This window comes from Ambystoma mexicanum, chromosome 3p, assembly GCF_040938575.1.
Source record: "Ambystoma mexicanum isolate Mex_15411 chromosome 3p, UKY_AmexF1_1, whole genome shotgun sequence".
Lineage (NCBI taxonomy): Eukaryota > Metazoa > Chordata > Amphibia > Caudata > Ambystomatidae > Ambystoma > Ambystoma mexicanum.
This window is the reverse complement of record NC_090925.1, coordinates 370,332,129-370,359,234: the sequence shown is the minus strand read 5'-3', so window position 1 is coordinate 370,359,234 and position 27,106 is coordinate 370,332,129. Positions and strand designations below refer to the sequence as shown.

At 44.2% G+C, this 27,106-nt stretch overlaps 1 protein-coding gene across 1 annotated transcript in view; it reads right to left on the bottom strand.

Annotated features, from left to right (window-relative positions):
* SYCP2 (synaptonemal complex protein 2) overlaps window positions 1-27,106 on the bottom strand; it is a 574,037-nt gene that overhangs the window by 148,883 nt on the left and 398,048 nt on the right. The gene's annotated exons all lie outside the window — the stretch shown is intronic.

Here is a 27,106-nt window from a genome sequence, read left to right as displayed (position 1 = left end):
GGAAACTGAAAACTTAAATATGATCTGATAGGGATCAATCATTGACTCCTCTCTGTGAGGCCCCTGCACATCACCACCCATCCCTGAAAGCTGGAAATATTAGGCGAAGTCTCGTCCATTTGTATGTTTTATTTTTACTTTTATTAATTATTATTTTTAGCCTATTTGCATCCTTTTGTGGAGCTGGGTTGTTTGGGCCTTTTTTATGAACTGATAAGAGCTTTTTCTTAGCACGTTTGGGGACTGTGTAGATACAGGGAGCAGCGACCAGAAGGATTTCTATTACATACACCCACACACACCCCAGACCTGCCTACATTTGAAAATCAAAAACATTGAGATTTCTGCGGCCTGCGATATGCGCATACCTCACAGGACCTATAGATACTATAAACTCTGCCCTCGCCACTGTGATGAATTCTGTGGAGTCCTCACCAAACCCCAAACCCCAGCCTAAAGCCTCCTCCCATGTGGCCAGGGGAAGACAGCTGCTGCCATTGGGGTGGTATCAGAGGGAAGGATCACATGAGAGGAGAAGGCTATCAAGGGGAAGTGGTGACTAGGAGAGACAAAGTATTCATCTTCTGAAGATGAGGAGGAAATCATTCCAAGATATTTAAATGGCATACTATCAATATTCCAATCCCCCTAACATCAAGGTTCCAGAAACCGTTTATAAAGAACCAGTTAAACAGAGTCAAGTTGGTACCTTAGACTCTCAGGAATGAAAGAGAAAAGCCTTTGAATTTCGTGATTCTATCTTAAAGAGAACCTCTCACCCTACCTAATGTGAAACAGCAGACTCTTTATCCAGGCCCCCCTTACTCCATACCTCTCAACTCCCATGCTTTGGGCGGGTGCCACCCGCCCTAACAGCAGCTCTCTCATCCACCAATCTCTCTACCCATCCATATAAATGAATGGGCTTTCCCCCGCAAAAAGCAAAATCAGGTGTTTTCACCCACCATGGGATGATAAAATGTTGAGAGCTATGCCTTGGTAACTCTGTTTATCAGTTTATAGAACAATCTAATTTAATTGAAAACAAAAGAGAACAGCTTAATATCACTGATTCTCTTAAGAACTCCATTTCTCACAATGCCAAAAGTACGGGGGCAAAGAAGAACTCTGAGGCAATGGCAAGTGTGAATTCTCAAAGGTCTAGTCGTTTCCAAGACCTGTGTAGGATATTTAAATCCCAGGATAAGACCCAGCTGAGGTGGTGTTGTGCTGAAGACAAAGCAGAGGAAGAAGCAGTTTGTGTCCGTGCAGGAGGCGTAGCAGAGGGAGCTCAAGCCATCCATGGCGCAGGTGCGACCAAGGAGAGAAGCCCGCCAATATAAGTCACCCCAACGGGTGAAAATCAGAAAAACTGCAGAGTATGCAGATCGGAAGACGGTGTACTAAGGAGAAGCCTTGCAGTAAAGAAGACGCGTTAACGAAGCAGCGTGGGGAAGGCTGGAGAAACCACAGAAGGTCCACACCATAGTGGAAAAGGGAGCACAGATATATATATATTTTACACGGCCTGCAGTAACTTTGCGCACGGCTACAGGCCGAACGGCTGGACGGATTTGCACCAAATTTGCAGCAGGAACGGGGGCTTGGGTCAGAAAGCGTGCTTTTGTGCGTTTGGTGGGAATCCAACCAGTACTTTTGTTGCAAAGAACTGAAATGCACGTCCCAAAAAATATGTGATATCTGGGTACGCTCCGCTGAGCCATTTCCCTGTTCACTCTGCGGACCCTAGTGTCATTGGCTTGCGGTACGGCGTGCTGTCGCAGAACTTTGGATGCAGCCGGTGGTTGGCTGGAGGGAAGCGTGCTGTGCATCAACATTTTCTGGCAAACGCTGCCATGGTATATTGAAGGACAGCGCGCCGGTGGAAGGGTCTGCAAAATATACTGTATGCCATATGTTTGTGGCAAGAAAGGAGGGAAAGGGGGGCGGGGGAGTGAGAAGCGGTTCATGTGACATATGTAAATAGGTGGAAGAAGACGGAGGAGTGGCTGCAGTATTAGTGCGTATTGCACCAATTTGCGGGTACCTAGACAGGTGACAACTTTGTGTGATGATTTGAGGCAGCTGTCGTAACCGCCCGATAGCTTCTGTCATGACCTGTTTGCGGCAACCTCTTTCCGTGGTGAGTGGTGGCACGTGAATTTCAGAAGGGGAGTGATTTGCACATGACATAGGTTGGGTGGGAGCGTGGATGTCTGTGCTATGCGGATGGATAGCAGTAGTTGGGCATATGGTGGAATGCATGGGTGCATGAAGTTGCGGTGGGTCTGTTGAAGGATTACACTATTGGGTGCATGGCTGAAGGCCGTAGGCCATGCACTCAAAAGCCTAGGGCTTCAGCTCACCCACCGCAGCAATGCATGTCTGACTCTGCAGCTGGTAGAGGGTGGTGCTTGCATAGTGTTGTGTATGCACATTGGGTGGAGTAGGGCCAATGTTGCGAACAGTATGTGGGTAGGTTGGCGGTGACAATACTTTGTGAATGGAATGGGTACGGCCGTAGTATGTGAATGAAAGTGCACAGGGGTGCAGGAGACAGTGATTTATTTGTACATGATAGTAACTTGCAATTTTTTCCTACATAGCTTCATGGAGGTGCACAGGTTGGGTAGGAGTGCTGGTGGCAGTGTTGTGTATGTGGATTGTCGTAGTTGATGACATGGTGACATGCATGGTGGCATTACATTGCAGTGGGTGTGTGCAAGGCTTAGACTATTGGGTGCATGGCTGAAGGCCGTAGGCCATGCACTCAAGAGCCTCGGGCTTAAGCACACCCATGGCAGTAATGCATTTTTGACTCTGCATCAGTTAGAGGGTGGTGACTTGTACAGAATGGGTGTGGAGCATATTTTAGACGAGCAGCAGAAGTGAGCTGCTATGCGTGTATGTTTCGTTTCGCAGGTCAGATGACTGTTAGAACATGGTAAAGTTTTTCATGTGTGGTTGGAGATGGTGCAGTGAAAAGTCATAGTGTGGGCACTGGGTGCAGTGAAGGCTGTAGGCCATGCACTCAAGAGCCTAGGGCTTGAGCTACCCACTGCAGCAATGCATGTCTGATTCTGCATCTGATTCTGCATCCGGTAGAGGGGGTGCATGCATAGTGCTGTGTGTGCAGACTGGTTGGAGTAGGGCAAATGTTGCGAACAGTATGTGGGTAGGTTAGCAGTGACACAATACTTTGTGAATGGAAGGGGATACAGCCTTAGTATGTGAATGAAACTGCACAGGGGTGCAGGAGACAGTGTTTTATTTCTACATTATGCTAACTGTTGAATCTTCGGCCTGCATAGCTCCATGCCGGTGCGCAGGTTGGTTAGGAGTTCTGGTGGCAGTGCTGTGTATGTGGATTGTCATCGTTTGTGACATGTATGGTGCCATTACGTTGCAGTGGGTGTGTGCAAGGCCTAAACTATTGGGTGCATGGCAGAAGGATGCAGTGAAGAGTTTAGTGTACTAATGTGAGGACAAGAAAACACAAAAGCTAATAAAAACTGAAAAAAGGTGTTTCTGTAGAAGTATCTAAAAAATAAACGGCTCTTGTAAGAGCCGCCCCTTACCAGGAACTCCACCTACCCTGATTGCAAGTTATACCCCCATGCCTGCACGCAGCATGAAAGCCACATCCAGGGATTTTGCAGGTGGTGGCCACAGAAACGGGACTGTGGAGATTGTCCAATCAGATGCTTAGGGTGTGCGGCAATAGGAAGAGGGACTCCTGCTTCACTCAGGCCTGGCCCTCGGCGTACTTGGGGGCCCAAAGGTGCCACATTCAGCGCTTCTCACCATGACGGCTTATGGAAATGGGACTGTAGCGATTGTATGGTGGTGCTCAGGGTGTGCGTCACAGGAAAGCTCGCCAATAGGAAGGACCCCTCCTGCTTTACTGGAGCGTGGCCCTCGTGGTACTCGGAGAAAGGCACGTGCCACATTCTGCGCTTCTAACCATGCTGGCCAATGGAAATGGGACTATGCCCTTTGGCCAATTAGGTGCTCAGGGTGTACGTAACAGGAAAGAGAACCAATAGTGAGAGTTACTCCTCCTGCTTCACTGGGGTGCGGCCCTTGCGGAAATTGGGGAAAGGCGCATGCCACATTCTGCGCTTCTCACCATGGTGGCCAATGGAAATGGGAAAATGGCGTTTGGCCAATCAGGTGCTCAGGGTGTATGTCACAGGAAAAGGCGGCAATCATTTCTTCCCTTACTTTTATTAGTGCGGCTGGCAAACATGGCAGGACGCACACTTTTCATTGTGGGTGATGCCTTTGTGGAAGATCTGGTCGTGTATGCCATCCAAGAAGGCTTTTTTGGCAATTTCTGTTTGGAGGGAGTGGAGGCTTTGTGGCGCAGTGTAGAAACGTGCTGTTTGGCGGAGTGCTTGTAGAATGTCAACGCATGGCCACTTCTGGACCTGTACATGTTGTGGTCGTGCACTTTGGAGACTTCTTTTTGGGTTCCATGCCTTGTTCATGTGTGTACCATCAACTGAAGATGATGAAAGCAGTGCAGCGCATTTTTCCCACTGCCAAGGTGCTTTTCTCATGTATATCCCCGAGAACAGTGTGGAACTATTCCAATGATTCCTGTCGCCAGCCAAAGGTCGGAAGGGTGTCATCAACAGAAGCATGTGTGACTTCTTGGGTGCTGCTGGGATGTTCTCCTGTGAGAATGACAACATTTGTTCATGCTATATACACCTTATCAAAGGAAATGGCATGTCTTTGTCGACCAGTTGCAATGACATTTTCTTTCACAATCTACAGGCTTCAGTGAAGACCCTATTGTAAGAATGTGAGCTGCCGTAGAAAACACAAATACTTATAAAAAATGCACAAGGTGTTTCTATGGAAGCATTTAAAAAAAAATGTCTTTTAAGAGCTGCCACAACTAACAACGTCCCATACCCTGGTTGAAAGTTATTCCCCCACACCTGCGCATGCACAGCACGAAAAGTCTGCGAATATTGCGATGGTTGCAGGGTGGCACGTGTTAGATACGCCCCTTTTTCAGATGACATCCATAGAAATGTGCCTGTAGAGCCTACGGGATTGGTCAGTCGGTTTTGTGGGTGTGGTGTGTACACGTAGACTGTGGAACACAGTGTATTTGTCGACAGACATGCAGAGGGTGCCGTTATGGGTGTGTGTTTCACGAGCCACTGCGTGCAGGTTTTAGGGGAGTTCAAAATACACTGACTGAAAGTCAATGGAAAACACTGAAGTGGCTGCTCATTTTGGAATCTATCCTGTGGATTTGTAGTGCTATGGAGTACCTACAATAATGTGACTCATTTTGGTTTGTATGTGTGACAATTTGGTGACACGCAATCATGACAATATTATTGTTGTTCATTGTGGAGGGAAAATTGCACAGCATGTTGCACGAGTTTCAGTGCTGTTTGCGATGAAGGAGGCACTTGCCCAGGTCATGCGTTTGCATAATGCGATAGGAGGTTATGCAAGAGATCGGAAACAGACACCGATGTGGCTGCGTCATTTTCTATCTAGTCTGCAAATGGAGAAAGCGTGGTACATTGCGACAAAGTGTATTTGTGCATTTCTACGACATGTGCCAATGGCGCACTTCACACATGGGAATATGACGTTTCACAGCACGCACATTTTTCCCCAGCTATAATGTGCATCTTACTATGTCTACCATCCCGATTTCTGCACACTGCATCCAAATTGCCTTGGTGCCGTTCTTGAAAGTAGTGAAAAAAATGTGTTGTCAGTATTGCGCACTGACACTCTTCAAAAACATTCTGCAACACATAAAGAAACCTCTTTCTACAGCGACCCCCTTTCGAACCGGGTGACCTACAGTGTTTTGCACAGTGCCACACCTCACGCCCTGCATCCATTCATTGGCAATTCCATTGTTCATCTGTAAAAGGTGCTTTCTTTATTTCCCTTTTTTTCCTTTCCCAGTTCATTTCCATTTATTATGGTCTTCCGAGACATGCCACAGAAGGAATGGCAGGAAAGGCCCGGTATAGAAGGGGCACCACCTGTATGGATACCATAGGCGACGTGCCAAGAGACGGAATTATTGGGTGGCCCTCACCTACATAGGTGCCAGTCATGGTCATGCTCCCGGAAGGACCCTTCCCACGCACTTCCAAGTACCTTCCCTGTGTAGAGTAGCGAGTTGCAGTACATGCACATTACAATGCCATTTGCCGGGTAAGGGTCTGTAGCGCGGCATATGGTCTGCAAGGATGTTTTAGAGCTCTGCTGCCCTACAAGAGTGCCCGCAGCAGATGTGGCAAATGCTGTACATGAAATTACCCCATGTAATTGTTGGAAGGGCGGTAGACTGCCCACTGGTCCCTTGTGCTTTCATTTCAGTTGTCGTCACATGCAGTACACACACTTAATGCTATGCCATTAGTCTTCGGGGTAGCATTCCCGGAGATGCAAACATTGTGGAATACAAGAATGTTTACAACGCGAAACACAGCTTCATTACGTGGAGCAGGAAGCCATTTATTCTGTACGACCCATGCAGCTACAGTACTTTTCTAACCACCACTAAGATTGTTTGCGCTCTACATATTCTGCTGTTTGCTTACCTGCCTTTACATGCACTAGTATGTGCATGACCAAGGCGCACCAGCTTTGCCATTTTGCAGACTCACAACCAACTGTCCCACCTGCAGTTACATGTTTTCTTCAACTGTACGACCCGCAGGCGAACTCTTGACACTTTCAGTCACACTGCTCAGTGCAGACACAATGTGTCTGTTTCTCGGATCATGGAAAGGCAAGCAGCAAATCAATCAAATTAATTCGACATTTAACACACCCACGTTACACTGCAGGTTGCTGTTCCTCGTTTACCAGTGGGCGTCATACAGTGAGGCGTGCTTTAGCCACACATTGGTAGGCTTGCAGAGCCACCCACGTACTCGGCAGGAGTAATTGAAATGCGGTAGCCTACTGTATGAATCTGTAGGGCTGGCGACAGGGGCGGTGTTACCAGCACACAGTGGATGACCAATGCATGGGTATAGGTGTGAAACGGATACACGTGCGTTTCCACAACTAAGTACATTAGAAGATGCGTACATACAGCCACTAATGGAGTCCTGTGGCTAGTTTCAGTGTGATTGCACATACGCCGACCAGGTGCAGTCTCCCTAGGAAACGTCCATAGTGCTCATCTGTAGATAAATCGGCCATGACTGTGCGTAACAGACTCACCATGCAATGTTAACACAAAAAGTGAAACTTCTCAAACACTCACCAACATTTACCATGTACATCTGTAATTGCTAAGATACACCAACACTATTCGGAAAAGGAAGGGGTAACGCAAATGGATACATACACCAGACAATTTGTCCTATCTACATGTTTATCATGAGGGCAGCCAAGGAATCAGTAACAAACGCGTTGTTAACGGGATATTATTGTTCTGTTGCAGTACCAAACAGCTATCATCTTTACAGAAAACACAATGCCTAAGCAACGTTCTGGTTACAGTGCCCTACTAAAAACCTATGAAATTCACTAACAAAAATATTGTTAAAGGGACGTCATGGTTAAGTTACCAGCAAAAACCTATGAAATTCAATGGAAAAACTTTGTTACAGGGACGTTATGGTTACAGGCAAAACCGAAACCCCCTCGAAATTCGCCAGTTATGGTAAGCTAAGCAACCATAACTCGCGCCACCAGTTTTACGCGTTCTTCTACCCCTATATGTATATGTATCATATGATGTAAGTGAACCTTGAGGGAAGTAGTGCAAAACATATGAGAAGGGCGCTGTACACAAAGATAGAACCTTTTGAATTCTTACTTCCTGAAAGCACCTGGCCTACTTATGTCAGTGGACAAGAAAGGGGCAGCACACATGTGATGTCATCCGTGATGTCATCAATGAGATTTGTGATGGCATCTTTGATGTCATCGGTGTTAGTCCTTGCAGTGCACACTGGTGGCGCGAGTGATGGTTGCTTAGCTTATCATAACTGGCAAATGTCCGTTTTTTTTCTCGGTTTTACCTGTAATCATAAAATCCCTGTAACAAAGTTTTCCATTGAATTACATAGGTTTTTGCTAGTGCAATTTAACCATAACGTCCCTTTAAAAATGTTTTTGATTATATATATATATATATATATATATATATATATATATATATATATATATATATATATATATATATATATATATATATATATATATATATTATAAAATGCAGCAATATTAACTTAACATAAGCATCTCTGAAGTAGCTTTCTCCTCCTGCCCTTCTTGAATGTAGGAATGTAAGTGTCAGAATGCAAACTAAGGCAAGCTACAAAAATATTTTAATCTTTTGCAAATGTGGTCACAACACTTACAGCTCCATAACAAATGATACAGTTATACGTTGCCTGCTTTGTTAACCCAGGCATCCTGATGACTTATAGGTAGTGTGAAGAAAGTATTAAATTCAAACCCTCCTTTGAGGCTTTCAAACTAAGAACAAATAACGGAAATGGGAGACAATTTAAATGCTTTTGTCTTGAAACAAGGCACAGACTTGAATATTTATCAGGCATTTTATTTGTCCTCTATGATACAAAATAGCTAATGGCGCCTAAAGTTCTTATCTCTGGCCATTAACATAGAGATGTTAAATGTTTAACAGTCTCAGTGGGAGCCCGGTGTATGCTGCCCTTCAGGCATCCTCGACCCACTGTCAAAGGAAGACCGCAACCCATTTGATTGCAGCCTTGAACAAAAAAAAAAAAGAACCCGCCCCCACCTCAGAAATACACTGTTTTACGATGGATTAGTTCAGAAGGCCAGCCTAGTTTCTTGCACAGGGTAACCTCTGGACAAGCCAGACAAATCAAGGTAGCTATGGCAGCAGTAAAGACTAAGGGCCTCATTACGAGTTTAGAGGTAGCCATGCCCTTGAAAAGGGCATGGCTGGTCCGGGTTCCCTAAATGGGGAAATACCGGCCCATTCTGAACTTGGAGGGCCCGGCATTTCCCCAATAGGGCTCAATGGGAATGGGGAGCATGCTAACAACGTGCCTGTTAATGACCTCGTAATGGGGCGGTAAGGGGTTAACAGCAACGGCACCTTTACCCGCGTTGTTAACTCCTTACTGCCCTACTTGTAATGAGGCCTTAAGTCTCAGGAGGGGCGAGGGTGACTCAAAGACCTCAATGAGCACACAGAGCAAGGACACTTACAAATTACTCCCAGACAGGTGTTAAAAATATAAACACATTTATTACAAGGCCTTTGTAACTCAGACCATAGAAAAAGAATCACAGCAATACTAAGTAAACCAACAAAGCACAAACAAAACAATATATACACACAAGACCATTGGGCTCTAAAGGGTTAAATGCACGAAATATGTCCACAACCTAGATGGGAAGGAAATAGGCAGTGCAGGTAGTCTTTAGGCCCCTTCTACATCAGCAACACACCTAACTAAGAGGCAGTCCAAGCCCTAAGAAGAGAGGAGCCTTGTGCTCAATAGTACATGCAATGCAGGTGCACACGGTTGTTCCAATGGGCAAAACAGGGTCTCTTCAGAGGTCTCTAGCAGCTCAGGAAGGTGGATGAGGCGATGAATAAGTTCCCACTATTCAGGGAGGACCTCCACTTAAAGGCAGAGGCAGTTCCAGAGTGCGGGATGGAGTCACTAGTTTGCATTAGCAGTGAAAAGGAGAGGGACCCCTCAGGGGCCACTCGTGCTTAAAAAAGGGGCCATGGTGCTAAGGGTCACTGGTTAGTGTTCAAAGTACTCACCGGTCCCAGGCGCTCTCGGACCCAAACTTCGCCAGTTCAGTCCACTTCGCTTGCAGGTCCGAATGCGACAAAAAGGACGTCTCTACGGCTTTTAGTTCCTGAGAGATACAGTGAGGATTCCCAAACGGGACAGGGGCGATTTCTCCACTCCAGGTGGATGAATCGACCTGTTTTCACTGCAGCAGGCTTCGGGAGCAAGAGGGTCACAAATGCAGCTCTTTTGGGGTCAAGACGGTGATGTCTCTCATTCTCCTTAATAGGCTGAGATGGAGGGTAAAGAGTTGGTAGGACTATTTCCTGAGAAAGGTGAAACTCTGATACCACCTTTGGGAGAAAGGTGGGACGGACCGAAACAGGACTTTCTCCTTGAAGAAGGTTGTAAACAGCGGTTTGCATGACAGAGCCTACAATTCGCTCACTCTGCGTGCTGATGTAATGCACACAAGGAAAACTTTATTCAAGGTTGACATCCTTGAAGCATAAGAATGAAGCGACTCAAAAGGGGCACACATGAGGTATTTCTAAACCAAGTTCAAAATCCAAATGGGAACAACAAAGTGGACCGGAGGGAACACATTAGTGAGCCCTTTCAGGAATTGAGCAATAGGTATTTTGAAATAAGATACCCGCACAGGCACAAGTATCCTTTCACAGTGATAACCTGGAGCCACTGATTGGCTAGATGCAGCAAAAAAGATAACAGCATAGGTGTGTCACACAGAAAAGGAATTACATTCTTATTTCTGAACCAGCTGCAAAACCTATGCCAACTGCAGCGATACAGCGACTTCATTGCGTGTCTTCTGGCAGAAAGCAACACCTCCTTTACATCTTCTGGGAGGTCCCAATCCTCCTTTCTCACTTCTCAGAAACCAGGTATGAAGGTTGAGAGTCCTGATCTTTGAATGGAGAACAAAACACCCCTCTTACAAGAGAGGGTCCTCTCTTTGCGGAAGGCGTATTGGAGGGCCGATGGACATGTCCAGAAGGTACAGGGTACCACGGTAGGATCACGGATTTCCCAAATGTTTTTTTAAACATTTATTTTATTTGTTTTGGTTTGCTATAAACCTTTATAAAATTTAAAATTAGATAATATAACAATCCAATACAATTTTTACAATAAAACAATTTAATCCATTATATTGTCAATTTGGAACTATTTTCATTTCTTTAGTCTCTGATCCACTAACAAATATTACAGAAATAGTTTACGAACATGACCATTGACAAACTTAAACTAAACTGATTTTCCATGCAAACTGTTCATCCATAGTAAATCCAGAAAGATATATTCAGTATTTGACTCAAACTTGCTAAAATATTTAATTCTAAATGGAGGTAATGCCGGGCAACAACACTTTATGATATAAAGTTTCCACTGTGCCCTTCATTTTACAGTATCTAAAGCTTGAAACATCTTCAATTCCTCAAATTTTTAGAATCTCTCTGGTCGGTAAAACGTTCATTCTTATTCGCATTAAGTAAATTCTCATCTTATTACTCAGAAAACGTATTAAATATTGTTCCATAATACCCAATTCCTTGATATAAGAGACCACCTGAGTATACAACTTTGTTTCCAATATTTTTGTCACAAGGTTTCCCCAGTCTCTCATTTGCAAAATGTTCTTAACCTTTCGTGGACGTAGAATAAATACATTCTCAGATATCCCTGCTCCAAACAATACCTCGAGCAATTCTTGTTTCAGGTCATGAATAAATCGCTTCTTAAGTTTCCCAGCCATAACATCCACACTCATCCTATAATATATCGAGTTTTCCTTATTGTTGTATAATTTTCTAAACAAGTTGGGTCTCTTCTATTCAATAATGCTATATATTGAGAATAAGCCCACGTCGTAACGTATGGCTGCAAATGTTACACTTTTCGGGATATGATATAACACCTGTCTCCATATTAGCGCCTCTTATAAACTAATCTCTTTCCGAACCCAATAAGGAAAGAATTCAAGCCCATAGCAGAATGTTGGGATTAATTTGGCGATGTAATATCTAATAGCTGGAATCAGTGAAAGCGGGCCTAGATCCTAAAGACCCCGTAAACCTTCGTCCCATAACTAACTCGAATTTTGTTCTCAACTGTTAGATAAAGTAGCTACACAGCAACTTCAATACTTTGTAGAGAACCAGGAGATTTTGCACCAGCAACAATCAGGCTTCAGAGCATCTCACAGCACTGAAACAGCCATGCTGGATTTGCAGAATCAGATGCTGAGTTTGTTGGATGAAAACAAGATGGGGATGTTGATGCTCCTGGACCTAAGTGCCGCTTTTGACCTGGTGGATCACCACCTTTTGATTAAGGCGCTTAGAGAGAATGTTGGCTGCTCGGAGGGAGCCATTGACTGACTTCTGTCCTTTCTATCTAATCGCCAAGCAAGAGTCCATTGGGGCAGCAGTTTCTCCAATCCATGTGACATTTTATTCGGAGTGCCACAGGGGGCCAGTTTATCACCAATGTTGTTTAACATATATATGCGCACACTGTGTAGCTTATTGGTGAAAGCTGGAGTGTCGTTTACAAACTATGCAGACGACACTCAATTCATTTTGGAGTTGGGGGGTAGGAATCACGCCACGGACAGTGAAGTGATCGCTAGGGTTCATAAGATAATAGATGACTGGATGAAGGCAAATTGGATGTGCCTGAACGATGCAAAAACCGAACTGATGTTGTTTGGCCCCAGTCGTCTGCTGGAAAATCTGGGAGCAGAGTATAATTCGTTCCAAATTAAGAATGCCACTATTCATGTGGTCCCTAAGGTGAAGACTCTGGGTATGATGTCGACTCTGCAGTCGACTCTCATGCCCAGACCAGTTATCTCCAAAAAAAATATGGCATACTATCTCAGGCTTATGAAAGCCATCAAGCCATTGCTTAATGAGGCTAATAGGGCCACGATAGCCAGAGCCATTATCTTATCACGGCTCGACTACGGGAACGCCCTGCTGTTGGGGGCCTCATCTAAGGACCTATCCAGCTGTCAGGTGATCCAGAACAATGCAGTTAGGTTAGTGAAAAATCTGAAGAGGAAAGACCATGTTACCGAAGAGCGGCTTTCCCTGCACTGGCTCAGAGTAGAGGAACGTATAAAGTTCAAGGCTCTTTGCCTGGTACACAAGTGCCTTTTTGGCATAGCTCCTGCGTACTTGAAGACGAGCCTAGTGCCCTACAATCCCAGTAGAAGTCTCCGCTCGGGGGGGTAAATGCCTCTTGATCGTGCCTAAGTTCAAGTTGAAATCCGGGCTGGGCAGATCTTTTCTCGTGCTGGCTCCTAAACTGTGGAACAGCATCCCCGAACCTCTGAGGTCGGAAGTAAATCATTCTACCTTTAGGAAGCTGCTGAAGACATACCTCTTTAGATGAGAACTCAGAGGAAGTCAACGTTCCAGGGGTACTTATTAGGCCGTAGCTATGTTATATGTTATCCGTCATGTAGTAGCAGTGTTGTATGTCCAAGCGCCCTGATGCCTGCGGGCTATCGGCGCTATAAAAAAACTAAATACATACATACAGTGAGAACTTTCCAAATCTTTTATTAACTAGCCTAAGCTGGATTGCCAGTTTAGAAGCTTTGTCCTTCAGATAGTTTCTATAAAAGGCCTTCGATGGATTTGCTAAGATCAGATACCCTAAGTATGTCATATTCGATTTGGCTAATATGTTTAAATCCCCTACATTCCATAAATTTATTTTTTTGAGAATTTTGAAACTTTAGATTTGAAAAATTTGAGAATAACTGCTTTCGCCGGATTGATTTTTAAGGCATTCAGCGTCACATAATTATCAAAAGGCATCAATTAATTTTTGCAATCCAACTGGAGTATGATACTTTAAAACAAAGTCATCTGTATATGCTGTCCATGCCAATCTCAACCCACCAATTTTAGGAGCGACAAAAGATGCTGCATCTAGCACCCCACCCACGTCAGCGATGTAGAGATAATATAAGGTGGGGGCCAGTATACATCCTTGTAGGAATCCATTAGATGTTCTTATTTATCTAGTGATGTGCCCATCCATGGATACCCTAACCTGTATTTTAGAATCCTCATGCAAATGGAAAATACTAAGAAGACCTCCCGGTATGCCTAGAGCATAATTTTTGCCCATAAGTGGCATCTATCCACTCTGTAAAACGCCAATGATAAATCCATCGAGACTACATAGATAGGACAAGCATTGTTTTCCCAGGACATCTCCTGCAGGCTACACATTATCAAAATCACTGCAATCCATCCCCATTTGTTTCCAGAAACCAATCTGCCGAAAAAATAGAATATTGTTTTCTGAACACCAGATCTCTATATGTTCTAACAGTAGAGCGGCAAAGATTTTAGAGTCTGCGTCCATGATTGTGATTGGTCTGTAGTTATTAGGGGAGGTTCTAGGGCCCTTCTTATATATTGGTATTCCGTTAGATATTTTTCAGCTGTCAGGTGTTTGCTTTGATTTAACAATATCGTTAAAGAGCACAAATAAAACCTTGGCCCAGAGATCTGGACTATTCTTGAACAGGAGATTTGATAACTGGTTTGGGCCCGCACCTCTAGATGAACTGGACCTCAATATTAGTCTCTGTATATTCTTAATTGTAATGTCTAATGACCAGATCGAGTCGAGCGTATCTTTGCCACTGCACTCCAGTGTACCTTTCCTATAAATGTTCTGAAAATTCAGTCCACGCATATTCTGAAATCTGGATCGCCTGGGTGGCATATTGGCTGTTCTCCAGTACATTGATATTAGCCCAGAATGCCTTAGCTGAGTTATCCCTAATCGCTGCCATCATACTTTCGCAAGTTGGCAAACCCATCCAAACGATAGATAAACCCCAATTTATCATTGCAGATTTCGATTTTGCCCCTTCAATCTTTTTGTATGAGTATGTCGAATCTTTAAACTCGACTGCCAAGGTCCCAGTATTGATATCTGACAATATCATCTCCATGTACGTTATAACGTCAGATAGATAATCTGAATTAAAATCCCAGCAGCTATAATATGCCCACCTCTGTGATCAACCAACCACTCAAATATTAATCCCCCCAGTTTCTCCAGAGTCCTCTATGTTATCTTTTGAGGACCAATATATGTTTATCAATAATAGCCATTTCAGATTAAAAAATGTGGTAATCTATAAGGAAATAACCAAAATGCCACTAGAGATAATCCATACAATATGTTTCCGGAAACCGATAAAAAAAATGTATACCGACCGCTAGACCCCCAGCTGGTCTCCCAACTATCCCCATGGTCGCTGGCAGGCTGGTGACTTCATAGCCATCAAACATCACTGAGTCTACCTGCAATGTTTCTTGTAGAAATATTATGGTAAATGACTAAAGAGAACTGCACAGTTCAGGGAAGGAATCTAGCCTTGTAAGGCCTCTGACATTCCAAGATGTAAACGTGAGATTATCAGTGCTAAAGCTTTTGCTTCAAAACCTTTAGTTGTATAATGGACTCCTTGAGCGTTAATGTTTGCCATCTCCGGTTAATTTCGTCATTTTTGCTCTCACCTTCCCGAGCGGTGTCATAAACTGATGGAACTTGTCTAGAGGGCTCTACAGTATTAACTTGTTCATTGTTATGGTTTTCTTTATTACAGGCATGGTTAAACGGAAAGACATCTTCCCATCCTCTATCAAATCTTTGCAGATTTTCTGTTTCACTCACTAGTAAGTCATATACCAATCTAGGGGGATCACCAATCTCACATAATCATATCATGTGTTATGTATAAAATCCACAAGCCTAATGTCTTTAGATGAACTAAGCCTGAGCCCCGGAATCTCATTTAATAGGCTCAAGATTCTATTACGATGAAGAGATGGCGTGCCACCCATTCAAACATATCGGTCAGAATTAGGCTAAAATCCCCCCCAAAGAATGGTTCTCTCAGATTCATAATTTCACTCCTGAATACCATTTAAGAAATAAATTGAGGACTTTGACCGATGTCATCTCTTCGGGGTTCGGGAACAAATTGTCAGAACAATTGGTTTTGATCTCATTTATTCCACTTTCCCCCTCCCCTATATTAGGACAATTGACATTTCTTGCCATTTCATCTAACTATTTTACTGCGGCTCATATCCTTTTCTTTAACCCCAAGTGAGTCCTTTTGATCTAGTGGAACCTCAATACTTGGCCCTCCCTTGGAGCGATACTCCCTTGTGCTCCCCTATGATATCATATGGCATTTATAACGCGCCTATACACAAGTGTTTCAAGGCGCGACGAGGCATTGGGGGGGGGAACAAAGGGAGGACAGACAACGATCCTACTAGGCCAGGCGTCATTCAGATTGCGCAAGTGCATGGGAAGGGGGGAAGGAAAGTGCGAGGGGGGAAGGAGGAGGGGAAAGTGCAGTACATGGGAAGTGGAATAAATAAGATAAATAAAACACATAAATAGCCAGCTGGTGGCAAGTGCAAGGAAGTGCAGACAAAGTGCTGGACAGGGGACTGAAGGGATACAGAAAACGGTCCCCAAGTGCAGAGGTTGCCAGGGAGGCAGTGCAGGTGGGCAGTTGACAGGGCCTGGGCCAGAGATCAGAAAAAGGGTGGCCAGGTAACCAGTGCAATTATAGTCAGGAATTCAGCAAGGGAAGGGAGGAGAGAAAGCAGAAGCAAAGAGGAAGGTTTTGAGGTGTTTCCGGAACCGGAGATGGTTCTCTTCGAGTTTCAGGGAGGCAGGAAGGCTGTTCCAGAGAGGGGCCGCTGCCGAAGAGCGTGATCTGCCACCATATCGTTGCTTGGAGAAGCGACTGACCCTGAGTGAGTTGGAGGCAGATGAGCGAAGAGCTCGAGAAGGAAGATATTTAGGAAGAGAGAGTTGAAGGTATTGCGGCCCCAGACCCCAGAAGGCCTTGTGTACAATGCAGAGGGTTTTGGGAGCCAGTGCAGAGATTTCAGTCCTGGAGAGATACGATCCCTGGGCTTGAGGCCAAGGACAAGTCTCGCAGTCCTGTTCTGGATAAGTTGCAGAGGGCGTAGAGTGGAGGCAGGAAGATTTAGATAGAGGCTGTTACAGTAGTCCAACTATGCCCTGCGCCCCTCTCAAACCTCCACCCTAGGTTAACTCCATACCAGTCTCAGGGGTTTTACTCACTTTACTCCCTTCTGCTAGCATTATGGTATCACAGTATTCTCGATTTATATAATGTGTGTGACTAAATCATTGATTCAACTTTTTGACATATTTTCTGTGGGGATTTATTCCACCATTATTTCAGGATTCAAATAGGGAAAACATCCTTTCAGAGATGTCGAAATACTGGCATTTGCCAGTATTCGCGGTTAATTTTGTAGTCGGGTTACTCTTGGTTCCCAACTCTTTCGTCCTTGATTTAACCTTAAATATTTCATATGTTGTATTCTATGTAAATCGAGAATTTTTCTCATTATGGATGTTATTCGGATCTCTGGTTTTGTTTCAGAGAATACTTTAGAGAGATATTAGATTCTCCATAGATTTCTTCATTACACTGATCATCCTCTATCATGCACACAGCTGGGTCCCCCCTTTGTCAAATCCACCTCTTGTGGTTTGGTCAAAACCTGTTTATTTAATTTAGTCATACTTTGACCAACATTGCTATCTCTGAGCCACTCTTAGTGGGAGAGCTCTCTCTGCCGGTCTGAAAATCCTCCATGTCATGGCATGCCAGTGTTCTCAAATATTTGCGTGATGTTTTTTTTTTTTTTAAACCGCAGCTCAGCCAGGGGGTCCTGAGCACGTTTAAGGTTATCAGCATATTTTTTTCGATTTGTTTTTATTTTTAATTACAAGCTTCTATTGCCCTTCCAATGACTACTGGCACAGTTATTTCACTCAAATGTGCTCTACTCTTTCATCAACGAGGAGACCGTCTCTCCATTTCCCACAGGCATCACTGATGGTAGCTTGCAGACAGCATTCTGAATAGGATTCCCTTTTGTCCTGTCCATGGGCATTAGGATCGATACCAACTCCTTAAATTGTGAAGTTTATAATTTTAATTTATTAGAGATAGAATCCTGAAAATTATTAATTGCCCCAATAGGCTTGAAAATTAACAGCAGAAATCATAATAAAGGGTCCACCCAGATGATCCAAGTACCGGGGTTTATTAATTCTTTCCACCACATAGGGGTGTTCAGACAGGGCCAATAGAGCAATCTCACCAGTATTAAATACCGGTGGTGTATCTAACATAGATTTAGCCATGTTCTGATTCTCATTGGGCGGCAACCCTATATGTTCGCCTAACATACTTTCGAAGGCCTCCAAATCTACCTCTTCCAGAAACAGACTGTGAGGAGTCTGTGTGTATCTGGGCATTGCTTATGGCCTCCCCACATTCATCCCCTAATACTCCCTCTAGTGGTTCATCTAGTGACTCCCTGAGTGGAGAGTCTGGCAGGCGCAGGGCTAATGCTTGCGGGAAACTCTCCTGTCTTCTTGTAAAAATGAATGGGCCAAGCAATGGAGGGAGCGAAACCTTCTGGAGTGACACAGTTCTTTCCTTCCCCTTCATATACTAGGGGTAATTTCCAGTATAGGCACATTTGTGGTTACATCGACCTTTACCAGAATCTAGCACAAAAGGCAAGTTGATACTCGCCTACTTTCCACACTCTCCTATTAACTTCACACTTTTCGAATGGAAAAACCGGAATAGCCCTGAGCTGTGAGCCAGCGAGTCAGCGGACAGCTGACAGCACTCACGAGGGCACTCCTGAATGCGTGTGTGCAGATGCACACGCCCCCACAGTTTTATTGCTGTGCAATCGGAAAGTGGGCAGAGCCTCAGAGCGAATGGTGTAATCTATAATATAAACAAAACACAAGGTGAATGATCATTACAATCCTAATCCAAATATGTTGTTTCAAAGTTAGTGCAGTTCCTCAGTTGTCGAGTCCAGTAGAGGCATATGTATATACCTTCCAACAATAATAAGGCAAGGCACGAAAATCCGACTGCGTCTCCGCGCCGACAAAGCAGACAGCACTCACGAGAGCACTCTGGAATGCGCACGTGCAGATGTGCGTGCCCCCACAGTTTTATTGCTGTGCACTGGGAAAGGGGGCAGAGCCTCAGAGCGAACGGTGTAATCTTGCTTTCTTCTTGAAAGTGATGTTCTTGTTTCACAGTGGATGAAAGTGTGGCCTTTCGGATTCTGTGACTATGTCCCCATCCCAATGGATTTCCCGAACTTCCTCAACCTCCCGATGACATGAGGAATGATGGGCACGGGAGGAAACGCGTACAGGAGTGGAAACTCCCAGTCCTCTACGAACGCCTCAACTACAGCTCTTCTCAGAGGAAATTCCCTGGAGCAGAGCAGTTCGCACTTCCTGCTGACACTGAACACAAACAGATCTAGTTGATGGGTTCCCCAGAACGCAAACAAATCTACTTGAGGGGTTCCCCGGAGGGAGAGGATCTCTTGAAGGACTTCCTAAGCTAGTTCCCACTTGTGGGAGACTGCTCTGCCTGCTTGTCCGCTGCCGTGTTCTCCTCTCTGGCTAGGTGAACTGCTGATAGGGAGATTCCTTTTTGAAGTGCCCAATACCAGAGCTGAATTGCCTCTCTGAACGGTGGTAGTGACCCTACACCTCCTGTCTTGTTGGGATAGTACATGGTCACTGTGTTGTCCGTCATCATCAGGACATTCTTTCCCCATACAGAGGGAAAAAAGACCATCAGCGCTAGTCTGATTGCCCTCAACTCCAAAAGGTTGATATGTCGTTTGGACTCTGAGGGAGACCAATGACCGCTGATGGCCAGATCATTGCTGTGGGCCCACCCATGAGGACTGCATCCGTAACTGCTGTTCTCTCCGTCCATGGTTACAAGAAAGGTTCCCCTTTCAGTATATTGCCCTCGCAGGCCGATCACAGAAGATCCTGTGCGAGCACGCTCGGGACCTGAAGCAGGTCCGACATCCTGATGAAAAATTGAGACCACTGGGACCTGAGGGCCCACTGGAGGGATTTCATGCTCAAACGGGCCTCTGGAATCAGGAAAATGCAGGATGCCATGAGGCCGAGCAAACTCAAAAAGTCAAAAGGCACGGAAGGTATTCTGGAACTTGACGAACATCTGCAGAATGTATTGGCTTTCCCTGAGGAAGCATACGGGGCCGCTCCGATGACTTGGAGCTTCTGAGAAGGTATCATGTGGGACTTTTTGAATTGAGGCAGAAGCCCAGTCTGTGTAGAGAGTGGCAGGTGATGCCGAGATGTTCCAGGGCCTGTTCAGGGGAACATGCCCAGATCAGGCAATCGTCCAGGTAGGAATAGATGTGAACCCTACCCTCCTGAGACTTGCTGCCACTATCACCATCAACTTGGTGAAAACCATTGGGGCAGAGGTGACCCCGAATGGCAGAACCCGCAACGGATAGTGAGCTCTGCCAACGGCGAACCTCGGGTACCTTCTGGGCTTGTGATGAATAGGCACATGAAAGTAAGCATCCAGAAGATCCATTGATACCATCCAATCTTGGATCTGGAGGGCCTGAAGGATCTGAGAAAAAGTAGGCATCATGAACTTGTCCTTCCTGAGGAGCTTGATCAAGTATCTCAAGTCCAAAAGGGGTCTAAATCCTCTTCCCTTTTTGGGGATAAAAAAATAAGGGGAGTACCACCCACGGTTCCTCTCTGTCATAGGATGGAAACTTCCTGCAAGAGGAACATATCTGGAGTTCTGAGGGAGGTGCTCCTTGGTGGATGATCCAGAGGCCTTTTTAAGAAAGGGAGGCAGTAAACCTGGGCTACTGTTTGCAAGGCCCAAGCAACAAAACTAATGCCGTGCCATTCTTCCAAATGCTAACTGTGCGTGCCCCACCGCAGTCCTACAGACCAAGGCCCCAGAGTGGATTTGAGGCAGCTGTGGTAGCGGCCAAATGGTAAGGCAGATGCTGCTTGGACGGACTTCGCACCTCAACCACGTCCACCTCGAAATTATTTCCTTTGGACTCTTTGACTGGCCAGATTCCTTGCCCTTCCAAAGGAAGTACAGTAGCGAAAGGGCGGACATCTCCTTCCCTGAGCTGTTGGAAGAGAAGGTTGTGGCTGTCTTATTGCTACACTTAACGATTTGGCTGCCGCCTTGGAAGTCTGAAGCTTTTCAAGTCTTCCATCAGCCTTATTTTCAAAAAGATGTGAACCATCAAAAGGCATTTTGAGAAGCCTGGATTAGACTTCCTGTGCAAAACCAGTTTTTCGTTGCCACGCAACACTGCATGTCACTGTGCTAGCAGCCATCGCTCTAATGACGCCATCAGCGGAATCAAGCCCTGAATGAAGGTTCTCAGACAGTGTCCTTGCCATCTTTAAAAATATTAAGGAAGCCCTTGCTTTCCTCATTCTCTGGAATATGGTCAGGCGCAATAGTTGTAACATCCCACAATGTACGTGTGAACTTGGCCAAAGCGCATGTTCTATTTATAGACTTAAGGGCCATGCTGCTGGCCGAAAAGACTAGGGTGTTAAAGCGCTTACCATCCCTCATCCCTACCGGGAGGGATAGTAGGTGAAGCAGCTGCTCTGGAAGTGGATGTGTCAGCTTGCACAACTAACCTCTCAGGAGTTGGGCGTTTTGAGAGAAAGCCTGGGTCCATACTAGAAGGTTTGCATTTCCTTGTAAGGCTTTTGCTAACAGCTGGATTAGTATCTGGCATGTCCCAGCTTGCCATAACCCTCCTTCTAAGATTGGATCTTTTTGTGGATCCTTGTCCTGCTGATATACTGTATCAGGTCTCCCCTTCCAAGGTATTCCGTGAGCCTATTCATCAGCTGTCTATGATGCTTCAGCATGTTCAGCTGGGTCAGGTGTAGCAACATCTACTACAAGGGAGGTGTCCAAACCACTTGCACTCTTCAAGTTGTCATAGGTTTTTTATTCTGGACTCTGACACCAGAGCCTCTGAAACATTTGCTGTCCCATATTCTAGGCCAAATGGCGGTGCTCCTGATCTGAAGTCTCTACCTCCTCACAATCTGAAGATAAAAAGTAGTACTTTTTGGGCATGGGCTTAAAGATTTTTTCAATATCATTCGAAGGCATTGATGGCTTTGACGACTTGGACGCTGAAATGTTCACCTTAGACTAACTCGACCCATGACTCGAAGGAGTCGCTGAGGGAAGAGGCATAGGCCTCTCCTCGACCGCAGGCCTCAAAGGCTCTCGTGGGGTCAACGGTTTTTCCGCTTGTGCTTGCAAGCTTTTACCTCCTTAGACGCCTTATGGGCTCTCTCGAAGGGGCTGGAGCCGCCTTCTCAAATATTTTCATCATCTGAAGACAAAACATCTCCCACAATACCTTAAAGACTAACCTACCTGGGAAGAACACCTTGCGGTTGGCAGAGAATTCATAGGAGGACAAACGTGACCTGTGACGCCCTTTAGATTTCTTTTAGGACGACAAAGAAGACGAGTCACAGGAGTCGATATGAGAACAAGAGCGCCTTTTTGGACGCTTTCTCAGAGACTCACCCCTCGAACTTCGCTCGTCTGATGATTTTTCGACAACGACTGACACTTATGCGGGGGGACCTACCCACAACAAGTTCCCCCTTTCTTTCCTTCAGTGTGTTACCGGTCATCAACTGACATGAACCGCAATCTGCTGTCTTGTGTTCGATCCTGAGACACCAGAGGCAAACGCTGTGTGGGTCCGTAATTGATATCTTGGCCCAACAATCCACGCACTTTTAAAATCCTGTTTTAGGAGTTGACATTATCACGAAGTAATAGGTCGAATATCGACAAAAACCGCACAGCATACGAAAGCGAACTGCTAGTACAAAAATTGAACTGAAGTAACGGGCGCGGTGCATGCTATATATACTGTCAGTGACGTCATTCACGAGAGCGGACAGAGGCCGTCGAGGAACATCGAGTTGACTAAGCACGGCACACTGAGAAAATGTTTCCGAAGCAGCTTCTGCTGGAAGGAGATATCAAAAGAAGGGGACTACGCGAGAGGACACAATCCAATCGAAAGATTCAATTTTGATTTGTACAAACAACTACCTGGTAATGAGATCAATGCTTAGCGTGTCCTGAGGTCTTGTTGCAAATTGTGATTTTGAGGATCACTAGATACTTATGAATGCCCACAGCAAGAAAATTAGAGAGAAGCTGTGGGCAGGCGTAAATCCTGATTTAATTACCACCCTTCATATTGCAAGAAGCACAGAAGCATCACAAGCAAGCATACAACACTGAAGGGTAAAAAAAAGGATATCTTTTTTATTTTATTTGGTTTACAAAAGAAAACCTTTAAAAAAGGACATATATGACAAATTAAATGATCACGGATTAAATTTCTTCATACAAACCCACAACACTTGTCGTTAGTACACTTCTCAAGAATTCCTTATGGGTGTGGGATTCGGTTCGGCCAAGTAGTATTTTAGGCCCTTCAAAAACAGAATCAGACTAAACAAGACTTTACGGTTGGTGCCGTCGAACATGGCTTTCCACCAATCATTGGCTGAATAAGTTCGACAGGCCTCAAAAAGAGGTCCGAACAGTTTACTTTGTAGAGAGCAAAACATTGGGCAAAACAAGGTCAGGTGTTTTAAATTCTCTATAGGATATTCACAAAAAACGACAAGAGAGATCAGAAGTTTCTTTGGATGCCCAGGTGCTTGTCTAGTCTTTAGTCAAAAAAAGATTGACATAAATGTAAATAAAGTAGTCGCGAGTTCTGGTCTGGAGATTGTATCAGATAGGATTGTAATTTATCCAACTCTCTTTCTTCAGGTGGTGCTTCTTTTATGAGGCGAGAACATGTTCTGTCAACGCATGTTTGATGCTAATCCGAGCTCCATAGTTTTGATTTTGCCTTATCTGGGTTTACGAGTAAAGTTGCAATTTTATATTGTTTGCCTCGAGGTTTCTGTACATAATTGATGCCATTTAAGAGAATTGTATATCCGGGTCAGTGTCCGGCTTGTGTAAGATTTTGAATTGGAGGGCTGGATTTAAAAGCCGAGTCTTTCTAAATAATGATAGAGCGCTCCAGCACACCCTCGCTTGTATGGATGTCAAACCCAATTTGAATCTTATATTACATGTCGGGCAACCTTTAGGGAGATGGAATGCTCTAGTCCAAAAAATGTTTTCGAGTGTACTCCACAACTCGTGTGGACAGCCAAACATGTTTTCAGCACCATAAATGAGGGCTGGTATAGCCTTTTGTCTGTAAAAGTCGATCATCGGTTTTATGGAAAATTTTCCAAATCTTTTGTTTATAATGGGTGCTTGGCACGCTAGTTGCAGACACTTACACTTGGTTGCCTCGACCCAGGGGTTGTCATTAATGTGGCCACTTATCAAGGATCCCAAATACTTTATATGAGGAGAAATGCAAAGAGATGTTTTTTCCAAGTGCCAAACAAATTTTGAGGATCCTCTTTTACAAGATGACAGGTTGCGTAATTTCAAAACTTCACATTTTTTCTTATTGATATGAAGCTTGTTTTTATTTACATATCTTTCCAAGGCATCAAGTTTTCATTGCAAACCAACCGGTGTAGCATCCAAGAGTATTAAGTCGTCGGCGTATAGGAGCCAGCCCAGTTGTGACCCATGAATTTTCGGAGAAAAGGCTGCTACCTCATTTAATGACAGTCCAATGTCAGAAATAAAAAGGTTGAAAACAATGGCGGCTAAGAGGCATCCCTGTTTTACACCCTTAAAGGTTTGAATTAGGGGAGATAGGGTGCCTCTTTGGTCCAATCTGATTTGTATGGTTGTGTTAGTGTGCAGCTCTTTTATTGCGTCCAAAAGATCAGATGGGCAATTCGATGCTTTAAGCTTCTCCCATAGGATTTGGCGATCAACACTGTCGAAAACATGTGAAAAATCGATAGTTGCAATGTAGATCGCCGAATTGGTTCTTATTGATTCCATTTTCAAAAGGTTAAACAGGAGAGTATTGAGCCCACAACCGACGCCCTTGACAAATCCTGCTTGCCAATCAGCTGTGTGATTTGGAATTGACCAAGATTGAAGCATTTGTTGATGTTGGGTAGCATACATTTTGCCAATTACGTCGAGTAGGGCAATCGGTCTGTAATCTCTCGGATCTAGTCTGTTACCCTTTTTAAAAATAGGTACAATAATGGCGTTTTTCCATGACCTTGGAGTCACATGTTTCAGTCTTATTCTCTCGAAAAACATGAAGCAAAGCTTTGCCCAGGCCTTAGGGTTTTGTTTCAATGTAAAGTTAGTAAGGCCATCGGGCCCTGGAGCTCTTGATGCACTTGATTTCTTAATTGAGTTCATGATGTCAACTGTATCAAACCCCAGCGACCAAGGGGCTCCAGTTTTACTCGATCTTTCAGGCTCAGCTTTCAGACTGCTGAACAAGTCTGTATAATGTTTTACCCAGGTTTCTTGAGGAATAGGCGCCGCTTGAAGTGCTTCTTGAGGAGCGGCAAGATTGTTTACAAGGCTCCAAAATTCTGCAGAATTTCTATTTGAGTTTTTGTAGCATTTCCTCTGAGTCTTTTTGAAGTAAAACCGCGTTGTGGCTTTTTCTCCAGTTTCTATATTTTTGTGCTGCACGTTTTTTGCCTGCGCCGTAAAGATCTTTGTCCTCTCGAGGCAGGTTTCTTAATTCTCTGCATAGTAAACGTTTGTGTTGAAACACCTGAATATCAAATTTGTGCTTATGTTGAATCTTAAATTGTTTGAGGCCTTGTTTCTGTTATGTGAATTGGGACAAAAGCTGTTGGTATTCAGTCCCATCTGGAATTGCCACCAAGGCTGATATGATCGAGTAGACGGCATTAGTTTTGAGATTGAGGCGAATCCTGCCAGATTGATAAATTATGGCGTGATGCCATGTTTTTTGTGATGTTTTATTACAATTATCAAACGACATCTTAAGCATGTCGTGATCGCTGTATTCCATTTTGACTACCTCCAAATGGTGGATTTTTGGGGCAAGCGATTCAGACACAGAAAAATAATCTAGAATTGAAGAATGTTGATCGGGACTCCATGTAGGATTTGCGGGGATGTCCCCGGGGGTGTTCCCATTCAGAAGAGTGAATTTTCTTGAGTTCATTTCAGACATCCAAGAATTGGTAGCAGTTTTGTGGGCTTTTTTGTTAGAAGACTTTGATTTAGACTTAGTGGTCATATCCAAGCAATCAATGTTTAAATCGCTGCAGATTATAATTTGGGCAGTGCTTGAATTTTCCATTATAGTGTCTATAGTCGTAGTCACCTGATCAATGAATTGGAGAGTTCCTGTTGCAGTTTGATTCCAATAAAGGTTAATTATATACAGGGACTCAGAGTTGCATGTGCCAAGGGACCTCACTTTAGCTGTTTGTATGTATGGTGAGACGTTATTTGTCTCTACTATTCGAAAGCCGCAATCTTTATTGGCGGCTATCAGAAGCCCTGACATCGGCCTGCCTTTCAGAGGTTTAACCGCTGGGTTTACTACTATCTCGAAAGAATGAGCACTTGGGCAAGTCGTTAACCAAGTTTCCTGTAGACATACAAGATCCAGGTGACACATCCAGGGAAAGTTGAACAGATGAACAAATCCTCGAGTATTCCAGGATCCAAAAGTCAAGGACCGGTTTTCACGCGTTTCCTGGCATTAATTGCAATTTTTATTATTAAGGTTAGCAGCCAGCCATGCCCAATTTTCCATTTCAGAGCTGCTTTTAGGCACTTCCTTGTCAATTGTGTTTAAACCTTCAATTCCTATTTGTATTTGTTCCATTTTCAGTAATCTGAAGTGATTCCTTATTTTCCGGTTTTGTCTTCGCTCCGAACGAAACCTTTTACAGTTTTATGTGTTATGTTCTTGTTTGTGGATTTTATAGGAGTTTTATATATTTTTTTCCAGGCATAATGTTCAGAGTCAGCTTTGCTATAAAAGAATCTTGACGCTGAGAATATAAGTCAAAGCCTACTGACAGTAATGCCGGTACTGCATCCAACAATATATCGCGAATTATTCGCGATGCAAGATGCAGTTTCACTATGTCATTTCTTTTTTCGCAGTGAAATTCCACTATTTTTAGGTCATCCGAGTGTATCGTTCGTAGACTTGGAATTAGGTAAAATAGCTTAGCTATAAAGTGCCGATTCAGAATCAAGTTGTCACATGGGTCGAGTCTTTCCAAAATTAGCTTTTCATACGTTGATACCTTTTTCGTTATTTTAGAGTTCACCAAATTGCGTTTAAGAATAGATTGTAAAGCATCTGAAGGAAGATCATTTGTAGAGTGTGACTCAGACGATGTATGATTTATTTCCATAGTAG